Consider the following 13,670-nt stretch of genomic DNA (forward strand, 5'->3'; position numbering starts at 1 on the left):
AGTGCAAGGTGAGGCTATATAGTGGTGTATCAGTGGTGTTGGTTGTTGGGCTGCCTTCTAAGGCTTCCTGACATTCCTGCATTGCTGTTTACCCACTGCTCTGCAAACTGCTTTTTTAAAAGCAATCCCAATTTTTTTTTTTGTCCTGCTGAGAAGAAGAAAAAAAAACTGCTTCTGCTGCTAGCGATTTTGCCTGTACAACACACCAGTCACTGTGCAGTGCAAGGGGAGGCTATATAGTGGTGTATCAGTGGTGTTGGTTGTTGAGCTGCCTTCTAAGGCTTCCTGACATTCCTGCATTGCTGTTTACCCACTGCTCCGCAAACTGCTTTTTTAAAAGCAATCCCAATTTTTTTTTTTGTCCTGCTGAGAAGAAGAAAAAAAAACTGCTTCTGCTGCTAGCGATTTTGCCTGTACAACACACCAGTCACTGTGCAGTGCAAGGGGAGGCTATATAGTGGTGTATCAGTGGTGTTGGTTGTTGGGCTGCCTCCTAAGGCTTCCTGACATTCCTGCATTGCTGTTTACCCACTGCTCCGCAAACTGCTTTTTTAAAAGCAATCACAATTTTTTTTTTTTTGTCCTGCTGAGGTACTGAGCGTGCATTTTTTCACACCATACAGCGGTGTACGCTCCTCACACAGTACCGTATAACGGCTGTTATCACAGCCACAGTGAAGCTATCAGTGAGTCACTCTGTGAGAATAAGTCGAGGACATGTTCCGTTCTTACAGACCTGCACTCTAGGGAGATTCCAATTCTGCCCAATTCTACATACACCTTGTAGTTTGTGATACACTAGCCAATTTCTGCCTGTGACATAGCGCTCAGATACTCAGTGGGCCTCACACAATCCATAAGTGTCCAGTGTACACAAGTGTGTGCAGAAATTAAAAATCTCCCTTATCCTCTAGTCACTTTGGTCACAGCTCTGCCATCGAGCCTGTGACAGAGCGCTCAGATACTCAGTGGGCCTCACACAATCCATAAGTGTCCAGTGTCCACAAGTGTGTGCAGAAATTAAAAATTTCCCTTATCCTCTAGTCACTTTGGTCACAGCTCTGCCATTGAGCCTGTGACAGAGCGCTCAGATACTCAGTGTGCCTCACACAATCCATAAGTGTCCAGTGTCCACAAGTGTGTGCAGAAATTAAAAATCTCCCTTATCCTCTAGTCACTTTGGTCACAGCTCTGCCATCGAGCCTGTGACAGAGCGCTCAGATACTCAGTGGGCCTCACACAATCCATAAGTGTCCAGTGTCCACAAGTGTGTGCAGAAATTAAAAATCTCCCTTATCCTCTAGTCACTTTGGTCACAGCTCTGCCATCGAGCCTGTGACAGAGCGCTCAGATACTCAGTGGGCCTCACACAATCCATAAGTGTCCAGTGTCCACAAGTGTGTGCAGAAATTAAAAATCTCCCTTATCCTCTAGTCACTTTGGTCACAGCTCTGCCATCGAGCCTGTGACAGAGCGCTCAGATACTCAGTGGGCCTCACACAATCCATAAGTGTCCACTGTCCACAAGTGTGTGCAGAAATTAAAAATCTCCCTTATCCTCTAGTCACTTTGGTCACAGCTCTGCCATCGAGCCTGTGACAGAGCGCTCAGATACTCAGTGGGCCTCACACAATCCATAAGTGTCCAGTGTCCACAAGTGTGTGCAGAAATTAAAAATCTCCCTTATCCTCTAGTCACTTTGGTCACAGCTCTGCCATCGAGCCTGTGACAGAGCGCTCAGATACTCAGTGGGCCTCACACAATCCATAAGTGTCCAGTGTCCACAAGTGTGTGCAGAAATTAAAAATCTCCCTTATCCTCTAGTCACTTTGGTCACAGCTCTGCCATCGAGCCTGTGACAGAGCGCTCAGATACTCAGTGGGCCTCACACATTCAATAAGTGTCCAGTGTCCACAAGTGTGTGCAGAAATTAAAAATCTCCCTTATCCTCTAGTCACTTTGGTCACAGCTCTGCCATCGAGCCTGTGACAGAGCGCTCAGATACTCAGTGGGCCTCACACAATCCATAAGTGTCCAGTGTCCACAAGTGTGTGCAGAAATTAAAAATCTCCCTTATCCTCTAGTCACTTTGGTCACAGCTCTGCCATCGAGCCTGTGACAGAGCGCTCAGATACTCAGTGGGCCTCACACAATCCATAAGTGTCCAGTGTCCACAAGTGTGTGCAGAAATTAAAAATCTCCCTTATCCTCTAGTCACTTTGGTCACAGCTCTGCCATCGAGCCTGTGACAGAGCGCTCAGATACTCAGTGGGCCTCACACAATCCATAAGTGTCCACTGTCCACAAGTGTGTGCAGAAATTAAAAATCTCCCTTATCCTCTAGTCACTTTGGTCACAGCTCTGCCATCGAGCCTGTGACAGAGCGCTCAGATACTCAGTGGGCCTCACACAATCCAAAAGTGTCCAGTGTCCACAAGTGTGTGCAGAAATTAAAAATCTCCCCTGTCCTATAGACACCTTGTACCTTGTTTTACATTACTATATAGTTTGTTGGATTTTGTCTACATTTCTACCAAAAATGAGGAAGGCTGGTGGAAGAGGCCGTGGAATTGGGCGGGGGTTGGCAGCTGGTAATGATGGTGTTGGTGGTGGATCTGATGGTAGTGGCAAGAGCAAAATAGGACCGAATGCAGGAGGTGTTGAGCCTGCGTCATCGTCTGGCTACATAAGGCCTCGAACGCTTAGTTTTCTAGGAGTTGGCAAACCGCTTTTAAAGCCAGAGCATCAGGAAAAAGTTTTGTCTTACATTGCTGACTCAGCCTCCAGCTCTATCGCCTCCTCTTCTTCAGTTGTAAAAAGTAAAAGCACTGAGTCGTCATTGGAGGCTCATGTTCATGAACCACACCTTTCCTTGTGTCCTTCACCCCAACCAAGATTGAAGGATGACGCAGGCCATACTACTGATTACTCCATGGAGCTGTTTTCACATACCATGCCTGGATTATCAAGTGAAATGGTGAATTACCCAGGCCAAGATGAATCTGACATGGAGTGCACTGATGCACAGCCACTGATGGATGATTCTGCTGGTACATTCACTCAGAGCACTACATTGTCCTCGCAGTGTACAGAGCCAGATTCTGACCCTGATGAGACTCAGGTGCCCCTTCCCGCACACTATACCACCATACACGGTGACACAGAGGAAGGTGCACATGACATAGAAGAGGAGGTGATGGATGACCCAGTTGTTGACCGAGATTGGCATCCATTGGGGGAAGAGGGTGCTGCTTCCAATAGCTCAGATGAGGAGCATCCACAGCAGACATCGACATCGCAACAGATGTTATCTGGCAGGCCCGGAGCACTCCAAAGACAGGTTCCAAACATCAAAATAGTTGCTGGACAGCTTGTCCAGAGGGTCAAAAGATCACAGCGTGCTAGGCCGCAAAATGTCTGCCAAAGTAGGAAGTGTGCAGTGTGGCACTTTTTTGAACAAAATCCTCATGATCAGGCCAAGGTTATCTGTAAGAAGTGCGCAAAGACCTTTAGCCGAGGGAAAAATCTGAAAAATTTGAATACCAGTTGCATGCTTAGACATTTAACCAGCATGCACTTGCAAGCGTGGACACAACACCAAACCTCAAGTGCCACATGTGCAACTGATCACAACGAAAGTAGTCAGCAACGCTACATTGTTTCTACCACTGTAAGCCCACTGGTTAGCACAGCAGCAAATGTTGAGGTGTCGTTGCAAGGCCACAGCAGTCAGGGAATCCCACTGTTATATCAACGAAAGACTGATTCTAGGCCATCAGAAAGAACACCAACTCCATCACCATCATCAACCCTCTCTCAGTCCGCCCTGTTCACCGCTACTTCCACCATATGCAGCTCTCAAGTCCAGCGCACCCTCCCAGACACTATGAGTAGGTCAAGAAAGTACTCAGTCTCTCATCCGCGTACACTGGGTTTGAACGCCCGCATTGCCAAACTAATCTTGTTTGAGATGATGCCCTTTCGGTTGGTGGAAAGCATAGCTTTCCGCGAACTCATGGCCTATGCAGTACCACGTTATGACCTACCCAGTCGCCACTTCTTCTCTCGCCAAGCCATCCCAGCCCTCCACCATCATGTGAAAGACCGCATTGTCCATGCACTCAAGCAGTCAGTGAGCGGAAAGGTGCACCTCACAACTGATGCATGGTCCAGTCGGCATGGCCAGGGCCGTTACGTGTCCATCACTGCGCACTGGGTTAATGTGGTGGATGCAGGGTCCACAGGGGACAGCGGTGGTGGGACAGTGCTGCCTAGCCCACGGTATAGGAAACAGTTGGCTGTAGGCGTTCGACCCTCCTCCTCCTCCAGAAGCGAAAGCTCGTCCACAGAGCGCAGTCGTACGAGCACTCCATCTGCAGCTGCCACTGTTGCACACGATGTGTCCCCCTATCGAGCAGCTAGTGGAAAGCGTCAGCAGGCTGTGTTGCAGATGATGTGTTTGGGCAACAGACACACCGCCGAGGTGCGGGCCGATTACTTGAAGCGACAAACTGAGTCATGTCTGGGCAGTGTACATCTTGAGGCAGGCAAGGTAGTTAGTGATAACAGCCGTAATTTTGTGGCAGCCATAGCCCTTTCAAAACTCAGCCACATACCTTGCTTGGCTCACACCTTGAACCTGGTGGTGCAGTGCTTCCTCAAAAATTATCCGGAGTTAACAGCCCTGCTCCAGAAGGTGCGAAGACTGTGCGCGCACATCCGCCGGTCGCCTGTACACTCCGTTCGTACGCAGAAGCTGCAGCGATTGCTCCACCTTCCCAATCACCGCCTCATTATCGACATTGCAACAAGGTGGAACTCCACCCTGCAAATGGTGGAGCGGCTGTGCGAGCAGAGGCAGGCCATAATGCATTTGTGGGAGGATACACGGCCAGGCACTTTGAGAGCAGACATGGAGTTGACAGGTGTGCAGTGGTCGAAGCTGAAAGACCTCTGTAAAGTCCTTCAGTGTTTTCAGGAATGCACACGGCTGGCAAGCGCAGACGACGCCATCCTAAGCATGAGCATCCCACTTATGCGTCTGCTCATGCAAACTTTGACGCACCTTAAGGAGCAGGCGTCTGCAGCCAATGTTGATGAGGAGGAAGAGGAGGAGGGAATCCTTGATGACATTCAGCCATTGTCTGCTCAGGGACCTCTCCTGGACGAGGTGGAGGAAGAAGAGGAGGAGGAGGATGATGATGGAGATGATTACTTAGGGGAGGAGGATGCATCTCGTGGGGCAAGTGAAAATGTTGGCGTGGCAAGGTCTGGTACAGGGTTTGTGCGTGACTGGAGGGATGTGGATTTGCCAGAAAGTGCTCCTCCAACCAGAACTCGCAGTGCATCATTGACACCGGGAACATTGGCCCACATGTCAGATTATGCCTTGCAGATCCTAAAAAGGGACCCCCGCATTGCCAAAATGATGAACGATGACGACTACTGGTTGGCCAGCATCCTGGATCCATGCTATAAAGGCAAATTACAAAACATCATGCCACAGGAGAACCTTGACCTAATATTGGCTAATAAACAAGCAACTCTGGTAAATCGGTTGCTTGAGGCATTCCCAGCACACAGCAGCGGTGATGGTTCTCACACGAGCCGTACGGGCCGGGGGCAGCTTGGCAGAGGTGTTCATGGTGCACACAGCAGAAGTGGCGTTGGAGACAGGGGTTTCATGACAATGTTGTGGACTGATTTTTCAAATACCGCTCACACAACTGGTAATACTGCATCGATGGAAAGTGACAGGAGACAGCAGTTGTCAACTATGGTTACAAACTACTTTTCCTCCCATATCGATGTTCTCCCACACAGGTCATTCCCCTTTGACTATTGGGCCGCTAAACTGGACACCTGGCCTGAATTGGCCCAATATGCCTTACAGTAGCTCGCTTGCCCAGCTGCAAGTGTGCTATCGGAAAGAGTCTTCAGTGCAGCTGGATCAATCCTGACAGAAAAAAGGACCCGTCTGTCAACCCAAAATGTGGATGATCTAACCTTCATTAAAATGAACCATGCATGGGTTTCCAAGGATTTTGTCCCACCTTCCCCTGATGACACATAGGGTGACAGAAAAATGGCTTGCTTTGGTCCACCTCTTCCTGGGACTTCACCTATTTCGCCTTTTGCATCAGCTGAATGTCCAACATCAACATATGCCACTTTCTAAAACTCCCTAACTGTGCTTCCTCCCCCCCCATGGCCGGGGTCACCACCTAGCGCACGACACCGTGCGAGTGCCGTTGCCCTGGACAGGTGGGTAGGCCGACTCTTGGGCGCGGGCACTGGCACAGGGTCCCTCATAGTGCAATCAAGTGTCTGACGGTGGTGGTGCACACCCGCCGTCAGACACACAGCTGTACTATGAGGGGCCCAGTGCCAGTACCGACGCCCACGAGTGGGCCCCCCTTGCTTGGGCAGGGCCCCAGCATTTGCAATCTTTACCTCTCCCTGCTCCTCCGCTGTGTAATCTGGGCCGTCAAATCCATACTGTGCCTGACACCGTCTGAGCCTGCCTCCTGATGTATAGACATATATTTTGAATGTGTACGCTATCCATACATGTTATCCGGGGATACGGTACCCTTTCTAACCTTTGTGCAATCACGTGCAATCCATTCTGGGCCTAACACCGTCTGAGCCTGCCTCCTGATGTATAGACATATATTTTGAATGTGTACGCTATCCATACATGTTATCCGGGAATACGGTACCCTTTCTAACCTTTGTGCAATCACGTGCAATCCATACTGGGCCTAACACCGTCTGAGCCTGCCTCCTGATGTACAGACATATATTTTGAATGTGTACGCTATCCATACATGTTATCCGGGGATACGGTACCCTTTCTAACCTTTGTGCAATCACGTGCAATCCATACTGTGCCTAACACCGTCTGAGCCTGCCTCCTGATGCATAGACATATATTTTGAATGTGTACGCTATCCATACATGTTATCCGGGGATACGGTACCCTTTCTAACCTTTGTGCAATCACGTGCAATCCATACTGGGCCTAACACCGTCTGAGCCTGCCTCCTGATGTATAGACATATATTTTGAATGTGTACGCTATCCATACATGTTATCTGGGGATACGGTACCCTTTCTAACCTTTGTGCAATCACGTGCAATCCATACTGGGCCTAACACCGTCTGAGCCTGCCTCCTGATGTATAGACATATATTTTGAATGTGTACACTATGCTATCCATACATGTTATCTGGGGATACGGTACCCTTTCTAACCTTTGTGCAATCACGTGCAATCCATACTGGGCCTAACACCGTCTGAGCCTGCCTCCTGATGTGTAGACATATATTTTGAATGTGTACGCTATCCATACATGTTATCTGGGGATACGGTATCCTTTCTCACCTTTGTGCAATCACGTGTAATCCATACTGGGCGTGAGAACGGCTGGCGAGCTGTTAAGCAAGCTACAGCACCTGTGGTTTGCACACGTAAGTTTTTAATTTTTTCAGGAATGACGGTTAGGCCTAATTCCGGAACTGCGGTTTACCTGCACTTACTGGGAAATCATCGTTCGCGGGTAATAATTGTAATCACAGATCCCCATCACTAACGTTGTTCAGCGGGTTATCTGCACCTGTAAGCGACAAACGCTGGCCTTTTCAGTGTAGCGCACATGCAGCCACGGACATGTAAGGGCATGACACACCAGTTATTGGCCAATCTCATGTGCCAGAGCCTCACGTGTCCCTCTAGTAAGCCGGACTCGGACCGCGGGGCATGACGGAGTCTCGTTCGTTAACGGAATTAAGCTTGCAATGTGTGCATCTGTTCTGTAGCTGGCATGGTTGAGGTTGCCCGTGTTGAGTCAAATTACGCAGTAGGCTCCACTCCTGGTGGTGCCCTTCTGGACATTCCTTTAAGGTTCAGCTTTGCAACCATACTGCCCACGTAAAACAAACACTTTGCCTTCATGAACGCTGTTTGGAGGGTCATGACTCGTGGGAATAACGCCGCCCAATCAGTTAACCTGCTAGAGAGATCCTTCCTGCTAGGAGGAAGGTAATGCCACTGTGGCGACCGTACTCCTGGGGGCGACACAAGTGCACTGATGCCCAGCCACTGCTCGATGAATCTGCTGGTACATTGACCCAGACCACTACATTCCCCTCGCACGCTACACGGCCTGAATCTGACCCTGATGAAACTCAGGTTACCCTTCCCATATACAGTTCCATCTTACACGGTGACAAAGAGGAAGCTGCAGATGAAAGTGCAGGTTCGGCCCACCCGCCATCAGACACACCACCGTACTATCAGGGGCCCTGTGCCAGTGCCGTCGCCAACGAGTGGGCCCCCCCTGCTTGCAAGGTTGAAATACTGTGCAGTGAGATGGAAGATGGGGACGACGAGGAGTCCAGACTAGTACAGGGATTCCCTAGTGAGGAGACTTATTTGATTGTTTTCAATGTTGGGACAGCAATTTTTGGGGAGCACTATACTCTGGAGAATGATAGATGGGGCCCACCATACACTGGAACATTCCAAAGGTGGACATCAGACACTGGAGCAGCATTTACAGGGCCCATTATACACTAGAGCATTAGAAATGGGGCCCATTATGTTTGGAGCATTATTTGGGCCCATAAGACAGTGGAGCTTCATCCATGGGGACCAACATATACTGTAGCATTATGTGGAGCTCATCATATACTGTTTCAAACATTATATGGGACCAATGATTCTGTATGTAGAAATAGATGGGCCTCGTCATGAGATGTAAAAAGTGAAGTATTTTTCATTGTACTATACCGCTATTTCTCTGCCGTATCGGAGCATGATGAGTTGTGGTATGTATTAAAGGGGCGCTCTTTCGCCCAGGGCTCATGAAAACCTGGAGCCAGCCCTACTCCCCCACAACTTTAGCCAAATAACCCCCATTTTTCAGTGCGTAACTTGTATTATGAAGTTAATTAAGGTTGACAAGCTTAAGTAAGAAGAATTGATGCTTTTGGCATTCAAATGGGCACTGTAGGTGTGTTTCCTGTCCTCCTCTCACTGCCGACATTTATTCCCCATTGACTTACATTGGGTTTCGTGTTTCGGGACGACCCCGACTTTTCCCTATAATCGGACGATCTTGCTCGACCCGACTTTTGGAAAAGTCGGGTTTCACGAAACGAAACTCGACCCTAAAAAAACAAAAGTCGCTCAACTCTAATCTTTTCCTTTTCAGTTTAATTCCATTGCTTCTCATTTTACCATATGCAATTGAGAATACGGATGATCCCTCTACACTGAGACATCCCTTCAGATATTTGTAGACATCAATTAAGTCTCCTCTTAGCCTTCTTTTTTGCAAGCTAAATATTCCCGGACCTCTTAACCGTTCCTTGTAATATATACTTTGCTGCCTGCTCGCCATCGTGGTAGCTCTTCTCTGACCTTGCTCCAGTTTTTTTAAAAGGTGGTGCCCATAACTGGATACAGTATTCCAGATGAGGCCTAACCAAGGGGGATAATTACATTATGTGATCTAGACTATATGCTCCTTTTAATACATCCTAGGACTGTGTTTGCCTTTTTTGCTGCTGCATCACAGTGTTGACTCATGTGCAGTCGTCTATAATCTGTTAGTATACCAAAGTCTTTTTCACACGTGCTGTTGCTTAGTACTATTCCTCCCATTCTATAGGTGTAATTTTCATTTTTATTGCCCAGATGTAGTATCTTGCATTTCTTCCTGTTCATTACCATTTTATTAGTCGCTGCCCATTGTTCAAGTTTATCTAGACCCTTCTGAATTCTTTCTGTCTTCTCTAGTGTTAGCTATTCCTTCTAGCTTTGCTTCATTTGACACTTTGATCAGTTAACCTTCATTTCTCTTATCTAGATCCCTTTAAAAATGTTGAACAACACTGGGGCCAGGACAGAGCCTTGTACACCACTTGAAACAGGAAGGTAGACGAAAAAATGGGAAAAGATTCTGGCAGAACCATTCAGGGGTAAAATGGATTCTTTAGTCAAACGTAGTTAAAACATTAAAAGGCAAGTCCTCGTACCTGATGCGTTTCAGGTGTGTACACACCCTTAGCCTATGATTGGTTCAAACCTCTTCATGAATCTGGAATGTCTGACAATTGGCATGCACCTTTGTGCGTTATGCTACAAAATCTCACTCTAGTCCTCAAGTCAGGTACTGGAGTGAAATTTCTGGCTTAAGGAATGCCACAGCAAGACATAAATAGGACAGGCTGTGACATCATGCCCCCATCCTGTCCCAGCTCCACATATTTCATCAGAGCTGACAAAAATTGGCATGAAGTTGTGAAATTTAAGTTCAACTCTGCTTAATTTTTGTGTCTTTTATGCCTGAATTCTGGTGTGAAATCTTTGATGACTGCCCTAGGACAGAGCAAAGTACTGGAGTGCGCATGCACCCGGGCTTTTTGACCTGTGTGTGGACCTGTGCACTCCAGTACTTTGCTCTGACCTCGTCAGGGCAGAGACATACACCTGCGCAGGAGCGTCATCCACACGAAGCAAGAAGGAGGACAGCATTGCAAGAAGGGAATAAAGTAAACCCCGGCACTCAAATGAGGAAAAGAAGGAATGTATATGCAAAAGTGAATTTATTAATTGACACACTGCAAAGGGAACCTAGCCAAAGCAACAGCACCAATGTTTCGGCATAGAGCCTTTCTCAAGGTTGTTGCCTGAAAAGGTGTGAAAATAACAATAGTGAGTGCGATATGTACAAGTGATACATAGAATATTTACATACATACAGTGGGGAAAAAAAGTATTTAGTCAGTCAGCAATAGTGCAAGTTCCACCACTTAAAAAGATGAGAGGCGTCTGTAATTTACATCATAGGTAGACCTCAACTATGGGAGACAAACTGAGAAAAAAAAATCCAGAAAATCACATTGTCTGTTTTTTTTTTCATTTTATTTGCATATTATGGTGGAAAATAAGTATTTGGTCAGAAACAAAATTTCATCTCAATACTTTGTGATATATCCTTTGTTGGCAATGACAGAGGTCAAACGTTTTCTGTAAGTCTTCACAAGGTTGCCACACACTGTTGTTGGTATGTTGGCCCATTCCTCCATGCAGATCTCCTCTAGAGCAGTGATGTTTTTGGCTTTTCGCTTGGCAACACGGACTTTCAACTCCCTCCAAAGGTTTTCTATAGGGTTGAGATCTGGAGACTGGCTAGGCCACTCCAGGACCTTGAAATGCTTCTTACGAAGCCACTCCTTCATTGCCCTGGCGGTGTGCTTTGGATCATTGTCATGTTGAAAGACCCAGCCACGTTTCATCTTCAATGCCCTTGCTGATGGAAGGAGGTTTGCACTCAAAATCTCACGATACATGGCCCCATTCATTCTTTCATGCACCCGGATCAGTTGTCCTGGACCCTTTGCAGAGAAACAGCCCCAAAGCATGATGTTTCCACCACCATGCTTTACAGTAGGTATGGTGTTTGATGGATGCAACTCAGTATTCTTTTTCCTCCAAACACGACAAGTTGTGTTTCTACCAAACAGTTCCAGTTTGGTTTCATCAGACCATAGGACATTCTCCCAAAACTCCTCTGGATCATCCAAATGCTCTCTAGCAAACTTCAGACGGGCCCGGACATGTACAGGCTTAAGCAGTGGGACACGTCTGGCACTGCAGGATCTGAGTCCATGGTGGCGTAGTGTGTTACTTATGGTAAGCCTTGTTACATTGGTCCCAGCTCTCTGCAGTTCATTCACTAGGTCCCCCCGCGTGGTTCTGGGATTTTTGCTCACCGTTCTTGTGATCATTCTGACCCCACGGGGTGGGATTTTGCGTGGAGCACCAGATCGAGGGAGATTATCAGTGGTCTTGTATGTCTTCCATTTTCTAATTATTGCTCCCACAGTTGATTTCTTCACTCCAAGCTGGTTGGCTATTGCAGATTCAGTCTTCCCAGCCTGGTGCAGGGCTACAATTTTGTTTCTGGTGTCCTTTGACAGCTCTTTGGTCTTCACCATAGTGGAGTTTGGAGTCAGACTGTTTGAGGGTGTGCACAGGTGTCTTTTTATACTGATAACAAGTTTAAACAGGTGCCATTACTACAGGTAATGAGTGGAGGAAAGAGGAGACTCTTAAAGAAGAAGTTACAGGTCTGTGAGAGCCAGAAATCTTGATTGCTTGTTTCTGACCAAATACTTATTTTCCACCATAATATGCAAATAAAATGAAAAAAAAACAGACAATGTGATTTTCTGGATTTTTTTTTCTCAGTTTGTCTCCCATAGTTGAGGTCTACCTATGATGTAAATTACAGATGCCTCTCATCTTTTTAAGTGGTGGAACTTGCACTATTGCTGACTGACTAAATACTTTTTTTCCCCACTGTATTTACATACACAATAACACAAATAAACATAAGAAGTATAATGCAAATGGAACATACATCACTGGTCAGAACAGGGAAACATGGGTCTCAAAGGACTACCGGATTATTCGAAGAGAGGTGAGGTTCCATACAGTTTGCAGAGTGTGCTTTAAATCACATGAAAAGAGAGTAGTTAGTACAAATATGAATATAATAACATGAAGCGTACCAAGGGAAACAAATTGGATCAACTGGCACAAATAGTGGAACAGCCAAGGATAGTATCCATATCAGTGGAGGATGGTGGGAAGCAAAAAGGAAAGAAAAAAAGGAGAGAGAGAAAGAAGAGATAGAGGAAAAAAAAGAAAAGGGAGGAAAGGGAAAAGCAGGGAGCAAGGAGAAGGGAATGAGAAGAAGAAAGAGGAAGGGAAAGAGAGGGAGGGGGAAAAAAGAAAAAAAGAAAGAGAGAAGGGAAAGAAAAGGGAGAGAAAGTGAGAGAGAGAGAAGGAGAGAAAAAAAAAGGGGTGAGGGGGGAGAAAGGAAGGAAAAGAAGAGGAAGAGAAAAAGAGAGAGTGAGGGAGGGAAAGAAAGGGAGAGCAAGAAGGACACGGGGAAGTGAGAGAGAAAAAAGGAAAAGAAGAAAAGAAAAAAAGAAGAAAAAGGAATGAAATCAAAAAACAAAGAGAAAAGGCCGAAAAGAGGGAGAGAAGAGAAAAGATAGAGCAACCGAGAGAAAGAGGAAGAGAAAGAGAAGAGAAGGAAAAAAAAAAAAAAGAAGAAACAGAAGAGAAAGGAGGGGAGGGGGGAGGAGAAGAACACAGCGAGGGAGTACAATTGACAACATCAGAGAGGCTACATACCATGGGCGAGAGATGTGATAAGGTCACTATGGAGAGTGAATGGACGCCTGGAAGGAAAAAACAGCATGGTGAAGCGGACCAATACATAGACTAAGAAGAAGCTAAGAGTAGCCGGGCAGCAGCGCTACCTGCAGTAGAGGTCCAGGACAAGCGCGGGTGGCGAGGGGAGCTGCTGCAGCGGCGTGGTGTAACGGGCCGAACGGCACCATTATAAGGAAGCCAGCCATGTACAGGGGGGAGGGCACTTCTGGGAACGCAAGGTCTGTGACGTGCATGGTCACATGACCAGGGACGGCCAGTGAGAGCAGGGAAGTGCTGTATCCCAGGTTACCAGCTGAGGGGCGTGTGGGGGGTGTGCCACTAGGAGAATACAGGGAAACAGTGTGGATCAGTTGTGTGAGATCTGAAAGGGAAAAAAAGGTGGTCCTTACCCAGAATTTCTTTCTCTTTGAGG

At 47.1% G+C, this 13,670-nt stretch overlaps 1 long non-coding RNA gene across 1 annotated transcript; it reads right to left on the reverse strand.

Annotated features, from left to right (window-relative positions):
• Positions 1 to 10,597: 10,597 nt before the first annotated feature.
• On the reverse strand, positions 10,598 to 13,463 carry LOC141096113 (uncharacterized). The gene is made up of 4 exons (XR_012233584.1): positions 13,345 to 13,463; positions 13,217 to 13,263; positions 12,435 to 12,523; positions 10,598 to 10,698 (listed from the first exon to the last, which is right to left on the reverse strand). It is a non-coding gene; the product is annotated as an uncharacterized lncRNA (long non-coding RNA).
• Positions 13,464 to 13,670: the final 207 nt, after the last annotated feature.

Source organism: Dendrobates tinctorius, unplaced genomic scaffold (assembly GCF_039654945.1).
Source record: "Dendrobates tinctorius isolate UK_male_01 unplaced genomic scaffold, ASM3965494v1 ptg000071l, whole genome shotgun sequence".
Lineage (NCBI taxonomy): Eukaryota > Metazoa > Chordata > Amphibia > Anura > Dendrobatidae > Dendrobates > Dendrobates tinctorius.